The 13,003-nt window shown below is 42.6% G+C and overlaps 1 protein-coding gene across 1 annotated transcript in view; it reads right to left on the bottom strand.

The window, feature by feature from the left end:
• Positions 1-13,003, bottom strand: part of GRK3 (G protein-coupled receptor kinase 3) — a 1,092,546-nt gene that overhangs the window by 221,975 nt on the left and 857,568 nt on the right. The gene's annotated exons all lie outside the window — the stretch shown is intronic.

Raw genomic sequence — 13,003 nt, forward strand, 5'->3', positions numbered from 1 at the left:
GCAGAAAAGGCCCTTAAAAAAAATGCCCCCCTGGGAGAGACCCTTGCCCAAGGGGTCGCTCCCTCATGCCAACTACATTTCCAAAAATAAATCCCTGGTGTCTAGTGGGTGTTTCAAAAGCCGGATTGCTTTGCAATCTGGCTTTTGAAACGCAGAGAGAGACTTCAAAGGGAAGCAAATTCCTTTCCTTCCCTTTGAAGCCTCTCTTGCCTCCTCCACGTGATAGCGATGGAGGAGGCCCTCTGTGACAATCGTCACAGGGTGGGGCGGGGGGGCCGGGGTGGAAGGGGAAGCTCTTCCCCTTCCATCCCTGCCTTGGGGGGGTGGAGGGGGAACCCCACAGAGGGACTGCTAGCGCTCCCTCTGGGCTCTGTGCCCAGGACGTAATGGTTATAACTTCCCACACACACTCTGCAGTAGCAGGTCTGAGACATGTTTACAGGGCTACTCATGTGGATGGCACAATCAGTACTCCAGGCCCACTAGTAACATTTGATTTACAGGCCCGCCCTGGGCACACATGATGTTGTATACTAGGGACTTACTAGTAAATCAAGTATGTCAGTTATGGATAAACCAATCACCAATACAATTTAGACAGAGAGCACTTGCACTGTAGCACTGGTCAGCTGTAGTAAGGTGCCAAGAGGCCTAAAGCCAGCAAAGGCGAAATGCAGCACACAGTCAAAAACAGGAGGTCAGAGGCAAAACGACCATTTTTAACACCATATATATATATATATATATATATATATATATATATATATATATATATATACCTATATATATATATATACTGTACACACACAATAGCCAATGGGGTAGTAATAGTTGGGACCTAACTTCCATAGGAAAAGCATTTTTTATTTTGCCTATAACTTTGGCGCCATTTGACGTAACTTCACAACATTTTCAAAACTAGCACCAGTGCTTAATTTGTGCTTGTTGTTTCCTGTGCTGAGCACCGGCGCTTATTTTTGAGTGCCAGGGCTTATTCTTCTGCCTCGAATATTCGCTGCGAGCAAAAGACACATATGCGAAAGACGGGTGAAGAGAAAAACGAAAAAGCGGGTTGGGTAGATGTGGGAGGGGGGTTGGCGGCAGGCCTTGAGGCAACCCCTGCTATACAAGGCCAAAGGCTGTGCATGGCAGTTGTTGTATTAACTTAATTAGAGATTATAAAAAAAAAAAAAAAAAAAATCACCAAAAAACAAAGGTTACAGGGATGTTACAGATAGGCTGAAGTTTTACCACATAAAACCATAGAAATTCAGCAGTTATAGGTGTAGCTACACTTATCTGAAGAAACTATAACTTGTGCTGTTAAGTAACTTTGCACCACAAGTTATAATGTCTTAACATAAGTATACATATAAGTATAATTAGAACTGCTGAAATTCTATGGTTTTTTATAGGTAAAATGTCAACCTAACTATAACACCCCTGTAACCTATGTTTTTTCAGTGAATATATCTATCTATCTATCTAGCTATCTATATATATATATCAAAAACGAAGTTGTCCTCATGTGAAAGCGCACTCCCAACAGGTTATATAAACGGGAAGAAAAAGCAAAGCCAGCAACTCACAGTGAATTCTTTAAGCAGTTTCATTATTCCAGGCCTTAAGTTATAAAATCATCTCCGGACACGTGTTTCTAGGTCAATCCGTTCTTCAGCAGAGAAAAATATAAAAGTGTTTCACCCTCATAGGTGCAGCCAGTGCTGGAAGTGTTCCAGGCATTTCTTTCTTACTGAAAAGACCGGCATGGCTTCAGCTTGTCTAATTACAGGCACCTGATTAGTCTCTTTGTTAGTCTCTCTTCTGTTAACAGCTCATTAATGTAATGTCATTTGTATCTTCTTTATTCCGCTGTCAAAAATGTTACTTGGTTCCTGTATTTGAAAATATTTTTAATTCAGGGAAACTCCTCTCTTGTCACCTGGCTGTTTTTGACACTCATACTTGTAACAGCCTTTAGAAATCATGTTTATCCCTTGCTTACCTTGCCCTTCTATTTCACTCTCAAGGAGTTGACCCACCTATTCCAAACCCTGATTACCATTTTCAATGCCATCCTACAGAGTGTATGTGTCAGTATCTCCCTTAGTATTTCACCATGGGGCACTGAATGTTGCTTTCTTGCATTCCTGCAGTTTGTCAGCATGATAGAGTAATACCTTAATGAAACATTTAGAAAAGGAATTAAGGGCCCGATTTAGATCTTGGGGGAGGTAATACTCCGTCACAAACATGACAGATTTCCAGTCCACCGTATAACAATCTCCGTAGGACATCATGGGATTGTGATAAGGCAGACGGGAAATTCGTCACACTTGTGATGGAGTACAGCCTTCCGGCAAGACCTAAATCAGGCCCAAAGTCACTGGTCTGAGAAGAGGATGGAGGCTCTTATTACTAATGCCTGGAGAGGATGTGCTAATTATCACACTTTATAAAATCTGATACTCTGGCGATCACAATTTAACAGGTGTGATAATTAGCTGTTATTGCAAGTCTTATTCTTTAATATGGGGCATATTATGTGGATTTTGGTGTTATGTACTCCAAAATCTGCATGTACGGTATTAGCTTGTCATTACATGCTGGATGTGATGTTAATGACTACTATTTTATATATCCAGTTTCAATGAAGTCTGCAATTTGTATCCAAAATGAACATGCAACAACGTGATCCTACTAGTTCAGCATGGTTAACTCAATATTGTAATACTGGTGTCCAGCAAGGGCACTCAAATACCCCTCTGAGAGTAACCCTGAGAAGGCCGAACTATCTCTTTCTGCATTTAAGAATATATTTCAGATTGTATACTTGATTCTGGTTCTTTAGCCATTGGATGCTGAGCATACATATCAGGCATCTGTAGTTCAATCACATGAAAATGGTGTCTGTTCACCTTTCCATTGAATCTGGACCAGTTATAGACAGGAAATATGTTTCCTTGGAGGTCAAAGTAACCATTTCTATCCACCCTACTCTAACGATGATCCCAACCATTTCTTATATTATGTTATGCAGATTTGTGGAGGGCTTTATTACTTGATAGTATATCCTGGTTCTGAGTAGGTGTGAGTCAAACCAAACCTAGGGCCAACTGGAACTACTCAAAAAGCCAGGTCTTCAGCTAATGTGGAATTTGAGAAGTGATGAGGAGGTTCCTATGTGTAATAGAAGGTTGGTCCAAGCTTTAGGAGAGAGGCAGGAGAAGTCTAGACTGCTGGATTTAATGTTCACTATGCATGTAATGTGTACAAATGGGAGACTGGACAGGCCGAGTTGATTGGGAGCTTTAGAAAAGTCTTTGCAATGCTTGAGTTATGCTGGGCCACTATTATGTAGTGCCTTGAAAATGTGGATGAAGAGTTTGAATTGTGTTTGTTTGTGTATGGAGAGCCACTGGAGCTCATTCAGGACTGGTGAGATGTGAGCACAGCGTGGGAGGTTCAGTGATTCTGGATGCATAGTTCTGAATGTTCTGCAGCCATCTGCTGAGTATGTTGTTCATCTGGGCATAGAGGGTGTTCCTGAGGTCCAGCTTGATCGTGACCATGGCATGTGTGACAGTTTTATGGTTGCTGACTGGGAAACATTTTAAATTTTTCCTCTGCATCTTGAAGGTATGGAAGCATGAGGCAGTGACTACAATGACTTGGGTGGTGAGGTTCTTGGAGAGGGCGGGTGTTGGTCGTAGCTCTGTTGGTCACCAGATGGTGTCCCACAGTGAGGTGTTCCTCCCGAAGATTACAATTTCACTCTTGTTGGAGTTCAGCCTCAGAAAGCTGGCCTGACAGTGGGCAATTTCAGTCATGCAGGCATTGAACATGATCTGGGTGCTGGGTGTTTGGTCCATGAGGGAGAGAATGAGTTGCCTGTAGTCAGTGTAAAAAAGCACATTGATGTTGTGAGAGCGTATGATGCTGGCCTTCTTCCAGTGGATAATTTCAGTTCTGCAGGCATTGAACTTGATTCAGGTACTGGGAGTCTTGTCCATGAGGGAGAGAATCAATTGCCTGTTGTTGGCATAAGAGAGGGCATTGGTGTTGTGAGAGCAAAAGATGCTGGTGAGAGGGATCATTTATGCATTGAAGAGGGTCAGGTCAGGCTATATGAGGATACTTGAAGAACTCCACAGATGAGGTTGCAGGCATTTGAGGTGTTTAGTACCAAGCTGACTGACTGGGGCATTCCAGTTAGGTAGGAGCAGTTCTATCAGTGTGCATATGCTTGGAATTTGATGCTATGAAGGTGTTAAATAAGGTTGGGGTAGAACACTGTGTCAAGATCTACAGAGAGGTCCAGGAGGATGAAGGCTGACATGTGTCCTCCTTCCGGAACTGTGCAGATATTATTCATGGCAGTGATGATGGCAGATTCTGTGCTGTGAATGGGCCTGAAACCAGACTGTGTGGTGTTGAGGAGTTAGTGTTCAGTTTTCAGTGAGGTGTCTGTTGATGATTTTCTCTAAGACTGGAAATGGTAGCAAGGAGAACAGTGTTTACCTGGTGAGAATTGAAGAGTCTGCAGAGGGCTTCTTCAGCAATGGGAGGACATTTGTGTTTCCAAGCACATGAGAAGGTTGCAGAAGAGGTCTAGGCATTCAGAAAGGGTGAGTATGGGGCTGGTGGGTTTCAGTCCTCTGTTGTAGGTGTGGTAGGGGCAGCAGGCTGATGTGGCCCCTGAGTGGATGGACTTCATGGTGGCAGTAGTTTCCTCTTGAATGATGATAGACCATGTAGTTAGCATTGGTTCCATGGATTAGATCAGGAGGTGTTTGGCGAGGTCTGTCAGGTCCGGTAGCTGGTTGAATTTTCTGTAAATGGCAGTGATTTTGTTGCTGAAAAATTGAGAGATATTGTTGCAGAGGTCCTGCAAGGGAATAATTAAGTTAGAGGTGATCGCTAGTGAGGTGAAATCCTTCATGATGGATTTAATTGAAGATTTCATTTCTTCTGCTGCTGCTGACATCAATGTGGTCCATCAGTGCTGCACTTTTGGCGGACTGGATCTATTGACAGTAGCGTCTTAGGGCACATTTCGAAAATGCTCCTGTCTGCATTGCCCTGGCTCATTCTCTATTTGTGCTCAAGATGTCTGCAGTGGCATTTCATTAGTCTGAGTTCCGTAGTGTACCAACTGACCTGGGATCTAGATGTTGTAATGCTGTGTTTTTGGGGATCCAGGGAGTGCAGAAGGTGATCCAATTGGTAAAATTCTTGGAATAATTCTTGATGGCATTGGGGAGTCGGTGGATGTGTTTTGGTCGGTAGGTGTTGAGAATGATATTTCAGTCCTTATCAGTCGCTATTCTAGTGTTGGCAGGCTGGTGTTGGCAGGCTGGTCTGGAGATGGTGCATAAGTGTTGGATTTGGAAGGGAAAGCTGAACTCGATGTGGGAAGGGTTTGTTTAGGAGACTGGCATAGGCTTGTTGACTCAGATGCTGTTGAAGGTGATGAAAATGGGGTCTTGAAAGTCTCAGGTGATGTACATATGACCTTTACTGGGTGGGTGAGGCCCCAGCTTCCAAGGCCTCTGATGAGTACATTTAGCTTTTTGATGCCCTCTGCTTTAGTGTGCTTTACAAATATTATTCCATTCCATTCCATTGAGTTGAGGGTTGGGTTCCAAGTTCAAGTTCAAGACAAGTGGTGCAACAAAGTCCATGATGCTGCTGGTGAAGTTGGTGCGCGGTTCCAGTGGTCTGTAGATGAGAGTGCTGCTTATAGTGAACTTGACTGTAAACAAAAGGTGTCTTATGTAGGAGGACGATTTGTCCATGGAGGTGGTGGAGCTAGTGGCATTCGTGTAGCTGATGATGATTCCACCTCTGGACTTGTGAAGTCTTCACTGGTGATCTTGCAGCCGCGTAGATGGCTGTGGCAATGTCAGACATCAATTAGGGTTCAGGCAGGTTTCCAAGAGGAAAAGTAAGTCTAAGTGGTGGTGCAGCAGGTGCCAGTTTCCTGAGGCGTCTTTGGTAAGTGAGCAAGTGTTGAGGAGCATGCATATGAGTGTGGAGTGTTGTGTGGGTGGTTGCAGGTGTATGCATGAGAGAGTGAGGTGTTGGGAGCTGTCACTGCAGGTGCAGGTGCAGGTAGTGCATGGATGCTTGCAGGAAGTGCAGGAGAATGCTCCTTCTGTTTTATCTGATGTGGCAAGGCAGTAGACGTGTGGAGTGGCTTCCAGTGTTGAAGGAGGTCCTGGAGTGTGGAGGAATGATGTCACTTACTATGCAGATGGATGATGGGAAATCCAGGGGTGTCACTTCCTGTGAAGATGCAAATAAGTCCTGTTGCTTGGCTTCTTCTTTTAAAGACAGTTTCGACAGGAAATCAGTGATGTCACCTCATGTGCAGGTGAATGATAGGAAATCCTGTGGTCAGTTCCTGGGCAGATAAATGATGGGAAATCCGGTGGCCACTTCATGTGCAGATGGTTTTGATGTCATATAATGTGCAGATGCACAAAAGGAAATTCAGTGACCCAGTGATGTCCCTTCATGTGTAGATGAATGATGGAAAATCCATTTGTCACCAGGACTTGTAATGCAATTTTAGGAAGATTTTTAGAGCAGTAACTTGCAGCCATGCAATATTTTTCAACTCTGCCTTTCTGCAGTGATTGAAAAATCAGTAAAATGTCCCTACATAGACTGGTTTTATGGACATGCAGAATGTGTGGTATTTTCTCTTTATCACTCTGCATCTAATCAGCACTTTATAGGGAAAAATTAGAAGAGGCCAGTAGAATCTCAGAATGGGATGCGGTTAGGTAGCACTCTGAGAGCTTCAGTTCTGGTATTTAAACTGGACATTTAAACAAAATGCCCCAGGTGTTCCTCGTGCAAGTAATCATTTGTTTTGTAAATAGAGAACTGTTTTGTTGTGCTTTTGGCCTCTAGACACCCTTGTGAAATCTGAATTCATGGCTAATAAATTTGTATTGATTAATAGTTAAGAATGCACATGAGTTAGGCTAACATACAAAAGAAAGTGTATCTAGGAAAACGTGCCCACTTGAGTGGCCACCATTACGTTATGAAAATTAACAATGAATCCACATTGATATTTTGATTATTGTGCACACGTAGAATAAAGTGTATTAATGGGTTATACTACTATAGTAATGTTATGTATTTGCTTTAATAATTTTAGGCACTGATTAATTGCGAGGTTTGGGCCTAGTCAACAAAGCCTCATGTTAAATTACATGGCCTAATAAATGTTTGTAAATTTCTTCTGAAAGCAGATAATTCATATTATTCATTGTTCACGCAGTGCTGACCATGCGATTTGTGAATGTCTTAAACTTTCTCATGAGAACTGCTGGTGAAGATGTTCTGTACCAGAAAATGTTACTTCGTAAACCTGATGCGTGAGACAGAGATGTTCCCAGCAGCTAACAATGGATGCACTGACTGGAGCTAGATCTGCAACAAAGAAGTTACCTGATGCAAAAATGGGAGAAGAGGAGCCAATCATAGACGTGTGAAAGATTGTTGAGTTATGTTAAGATTTAAGTTTTAAACCTAGTGGTCCTACTGCAAATGTATGATTTTCTGACCAATGATGATGTGGGAAAATGCTTTAGGGAATTCAGTACATGCAGACCATACTTTGAGGAACAGTTAGCCATTTGACATTTTTCAATTTTTTCTGCCACCTTAGCACTCTTTTATTCTTGTCCGAGTCCTGTTCGTGGAGCACGGCAGTTCGAGATGTCTCTTTCCCCTTAACCAATCTCATAGAAAAATTGCGTTATTGCTGATTTCTTTTCCATTATAACCACCTCCTTTTGAAATTGTGTTGTTAGAAACGGGGTCTTTGGTTGACAGTCAGGTTACCACCTGTTCAAGCAAGGACCCTCACTCTAGTCAGGGTAAAAGAGAATCAACCTCAGCTAACCCCTGCTTACCCCCTTGGTAGCTTGACAGAGCAGTAGGCTTAACTTCGGAGTGCTAGGTGTAAAGTATTTGTACCAACACACACAGTAACTTAATGAAAACACTACAAAATTACACAACACCAGTTTAGAAAAATAGGAAATATTTATCTTAACAAAACAAGACCAAAACGACAAAAATCCGACATACACAAGTCAAGTTATTAATTTTTATAGATTAAACTAAAAAATAGCGCTTAGAAACACAAAATGCTTTGATGAGGTGTTAACACGGCGTCGTTCCCAACAAGTCGACACCAGCGGCACCGGACACGGAGTTGCGTAGACCCCCAAGTACAGTACCTTTGGTGAAGAGTGAAAACAAGTCGATGCCCGAAGTCGGGGATTGCGGCGTCAGTGTGAAACGTTGAATCCGCGCACTTCGAGCGGCGTTGGTCACAATGTGGTGCGGCGACTTCCACGGAGTCGCGGACTTCAGCGGGGCTGCAGCAGCATCGGGCCTACGAAGATCGTCGCATTCCAGCGAAGGTCACGGCGTTGGGCGCAGGCGGCGTCACCGGATTCAGCTGCGGCGTCGGTCCGAAGTCGTCCGAAGGCGATTTCCTTGGATTTCCACCAGCTTTCCTTTCAAGGGCCCAGGGACTGGATAGGGCACCACTTGTCAAAGCAGGAGTCTCTCCAGAGACTCCAGGGGCTGGCATAGAGAAGTCTTTGCTGTCCCTGAGACTTCAAACAACAGGAGGCAACCTCTAAATCAAGCCCTTGGAGATTTCTTCACAAGATGGAAGGCACACAAAGTCCAGTCTTTGCCCTCTTACTCTGGCAGAAGCAGAAACTGCAGGATAGCTCCACAAAGCACAGTCACAGGCAGGGCAGCACTTCTCCTCAGCTCTTCAGCTCTTCTCCAGGCAGAGGTTCCTCTTGTTTCCAGAAGTGTTCCTAAAGTCTGTGGTGTTGGGTGCCCTTCTTATACCCAATTTCTCCTTTGAAGTAGGCCTACTTCAAAGTAAAGTCTCTTTTGAATGTGAAATCCTGCCCTTCCCAGGCCAGGCCCCAGACACTCACCAGGGGGTGGGAGACGGCATTGTGTGAGGACAGGCACAGCCCTTTCAGGTGTAAGTGACCACTCCTCCCCTCCCTCTTAGCACAGATGGCTCATCAGGAAATGCACACTACACCCCAGCTCCTTTTGTGTCACTGTCTAGTGTGAGGTGCAACCAGCCCAACTGTCAAACTGACCCAAACAGGGAACCCACAAACAGGCAGAGTCACAGAAATGGTATAAGCAAGAAAATGCTCACTTTCTAAAAGTGGCATTTTCAAACGCACAATCTTAAAATCAACTTTACTAAAAGATGTATTTTTAAATTGTGAGCTCAGAGACCCCAAACTCCACATGTCCATCCGCTCCCAAAGGGAATCTACACTTTAATCAGATTTAAAGGTAGCCCCCATGTTAACCTATGAGAGGGACAGGCCTTGCAACTTTAATAGCCGGTAGAGCCCGCTACGGCGGGTTCTAAGGCTATTAGAACATTCTGCCACTGAGGGCCGAATGTTCTAATAAAAATAAAAATGTTCACGGAGCCCGAGGGGATTAAAATCCCCTCGGGCTCCGTGAGGCTTTGTTCACAGCTGTTGCTGTGAACAAAGCGAACATTGGAATGTTGGCGCTGCAGGCTTTTACCGGCCAGTAAAAGCCTGCAGCACTCCATTGTTTTCAATGGAGCCCCCAGCATTCCAATGTTCTAATTTACAGTTAAAACTGCACACACAGACACTGCAGTGGCAGGTCTGAGACATGATTACAGAGCTACTCATGTGGGTGGCACAACCAGTGCTGCAGGCCCACTAGCAGCATTTGATTTATAGGCCCTGGCACCTCTAGTGCACTTTACTAGGGACTTACTAGTAAATCAAATATGCCAATCATGGATAAACCAATTATATACAATTTTACACAGAGAGCATATGCACTTTAGCACTGGTTAGCAGTGGTAAAGCGCTCAGAGTTCAAAAGCCAACAGCAACAGGTCAGAAAAAATAGGAGGCAGGAGGCAAAAAGATTGGGGATGACCCTGCATAAGCAAAAAAGTCCAACATGTGTTAACACTGATTCCTAGCTTGATAACCATCCTCGTAGAGAAGTTGTATTAATGCGGATTCCTTAGCTTAATGCCCCTTTTGTGGTTCAGTTAACTTAGAGCCTAAACATAGCTGAGCCATTTCTTTTATTGCCCGCTATTGATGCTGATCAGACGGATGTTCAACTGACAGAGAGAAATTGCAGCTTGCTGACTCATTGAGGAGAGGTATAATGAAATGCTATTGCTTATTTTTGCTAAATGTTTTATTCTTCTCTTATTCCATTCTAATTGGAGGGTTAGCAAGAGGGTCATGGGCTTACAAATGTCATTAACAAAGAATTGATTTTGTTCTTCTGTTGAGTCTAGATATATGCTATTTCTGTTGTTCAGTTATTGATGTTGTTAATTTATACTGTAACTCATAAATGCTTAATCACAAATGCTTTAGTTAAATTGAGATTCTTTCGATGCTTTGGTCAGCCGGTGTTGTTTGTATATACTTATCATATGGTTTTGAGATTAATATAGATGATATTAGCATTGTTAATCTAGGGAAATAAATTTTCTAATTATACTAAAAGGCGTGGTTATTCATGGCCACATGGGTCATAGTGCGTAAAGCTTACTGACTCAAAGTTTTGATAAGTTGATTTGATGATCACGTTATGTTGTTGTTGATCAGATTTTGAGTAGAGATTGGGTATATAATGGAATTACTCTAAGCATAGTCAAAAGGTCCATCAAACCTCTAACACGTCCTCTTTTCAATGATAAAAGACCAAATAAGGTCAGACGTGCTCACAGCCTCGAGGATAACTAATCAAGTAGTGTTACATTACTGCATGCTGTACTTACGTTTTCCTGATGGGTTGTGATAACTATAATTTAGCAACTTGTCATGGGCTCCTATGCTCATTCTGAGGACATCAAAATATTTTATTCCTGCTGTACAGTCCTACCAGACACTCTTACGTGAGAAAGTTGGTCAGTACTTGAGAATGCACATGCACTCTAATTGCACAGTGAATAATGACAAAATGAATTTTACTCTCCAAATGTTCATTGTGTCATGCATGGGTCGTTGCATTTTGAGATGCCCCTCAAATAAAGTCAGTATAGAGATGTACTACCACCAATCATCTTAAAAGTTCATTCAAATAATTATTTGGCAGTAAGCAAGGACTGCTTAACAACAGTCGACCGTGGGGTGCATGTGTTCCTTTGCTAGCTTGCTATCTAGCATTACTGAATTCTACAGAAACCTTGAATGATGAATACTTCATATTCTCTGCGGGAGGGTGGCCTAGCACGGTTCTTTATGAGGCATGCACCAGGGAATCCAAGGATTTCATTTCTCAGGCAACATCGCCTTTTTAAGACGTTGCTTACTCTTTAGTAGTATGAATGTGTGCTGGAAAATTAGTCTGCCGTTCCACAAGGGCATATGGATAAGAAAGACATGTAACCACGTTTCGGACACAATTGAGGCAGAAATGATTTCCATGCAGAATTGATAGGTGTATGTTGTCACGGTGATGGAACAGACGGGCTTTAAACTGAACCATGCGAAAGGCAAATATTGTGGTTTCTGAGAAGTGTCATAAAATGGAAAATCTCCATGAGGCAGACTCACAAAACTATTTATGTATTCAGGAAGTAGTACTACTAGAAGACTCTTTTACATACTCATAACTGCCTTTGAGCTGAGCCAAAACGTACAACTCCCAGTTAGTAAAAGTGCAAAGAATTCACTATCTTCCTATTTATATTAATTGTATCTGCTTATTCCCTGAATATTCCCATTTTCTTTACTTTGGTGGCAATTCACATGCACCTATTGACAATAAGAAATATTATTTTATACAGTTATGTTTTTAAAACTCTGCTTTTATTGCCCTCGTTTTTAATTTCTGTATTCTTTCCTTTAGGTTTCCACTGTACTCTCTGCCTCCGTGTAGTCTTCCAATGTACTGTCCTATGATAAATTTATTTTTTTATTTGTTTTCTATTTATTTTCATTGACAACCAAGTACACATATTAAATCAACCAACCGTGGTCCCGAGCACTTATAAATTGATGATGGGTAACACAAAATATAATTGTCAACCAAAGCAGGTACATTAATACACGTTACCTCAAGTCCGTATCTATAGAAACAACCAGCAGTGGCAGCCGCATAACTCGAGAGGAGTGGCAGAGACAAGGTAAAAAAAATAAAAAAAATAGCCTTGCCTTCGTTCCTGCCAACTCGCGCTCCACTTCTTGAGGTGCCTCAGCATTCACTGCTGGGACACCAGCACAGGCTCCACAGCAATCCTGGTGCTGCTTTCATGCAAAACGTAGCATGAAAGCAGTGCCATGATTGGTCTGAGCAGCAGTGAGTGTCGCTTACACACAATATATTTATTATCAAATTTCTGGAATACAAACCAAGGTAATAGTAGGTAGCTTCTGCTTAATCATAATCGTTTAATCAATGCAGAGATTTCGGTAACCTTCAATCAAAATCACCACCAACAAGGTAAACAAAGCCTTCAGAAATTACATTTTGGCAAGACTGTAGGACCAAGTGAAATTTATCCTGAATTTTATAAGTGCTGTGCGGAGGCTTTAGTTCATAATGACCTGTCCTTTATGTAGCACCCTATTGCTCATTGCTGAAGTGTATTTGGGGTAAATTTACAAACGGTCCTGAGGTTTCCATTAAGGGCCTTAACAGGCTGCTTACCAGTCTTCTCAGTGTGGTATGTGTGCCCATTGCCAGGCATGGGTATTTGTTTGATAGCAGCTAGTGGGTGAAAGCACTTCTTTGTGCCCTACAAGCCAGTTAATTCCATATTTGGTGAGAGCTGGGTGTATATGTTTTCGGAAGTAGAAAGCTATGTGGTGTGTCTTGGAAAGCACTATTCTGTGCATAGAGAGACCTGATTCCTCCATCAGTAGTCTTGCACACGGAAGCACCAATACCAAAAGGACTGATATTTCTAATCTGT

This window comes from Pleurodeles waltl, chromosome 11 (assembly GCF_031143425.1).
Source record: "Pleurodeles waltl isolate 20211129_DDA chromosome 11, aPleWal1.hap1.20221129, whole genome shotgun sequence".
In the NCBI taxonomy this organism is placed as follows: domain Eukaryota; kingdom Metazoa; phylum Chordata; class Amphibia; order Caudata; family Salamandridae; genus Pleurodeles; species Pleurodeles waltl.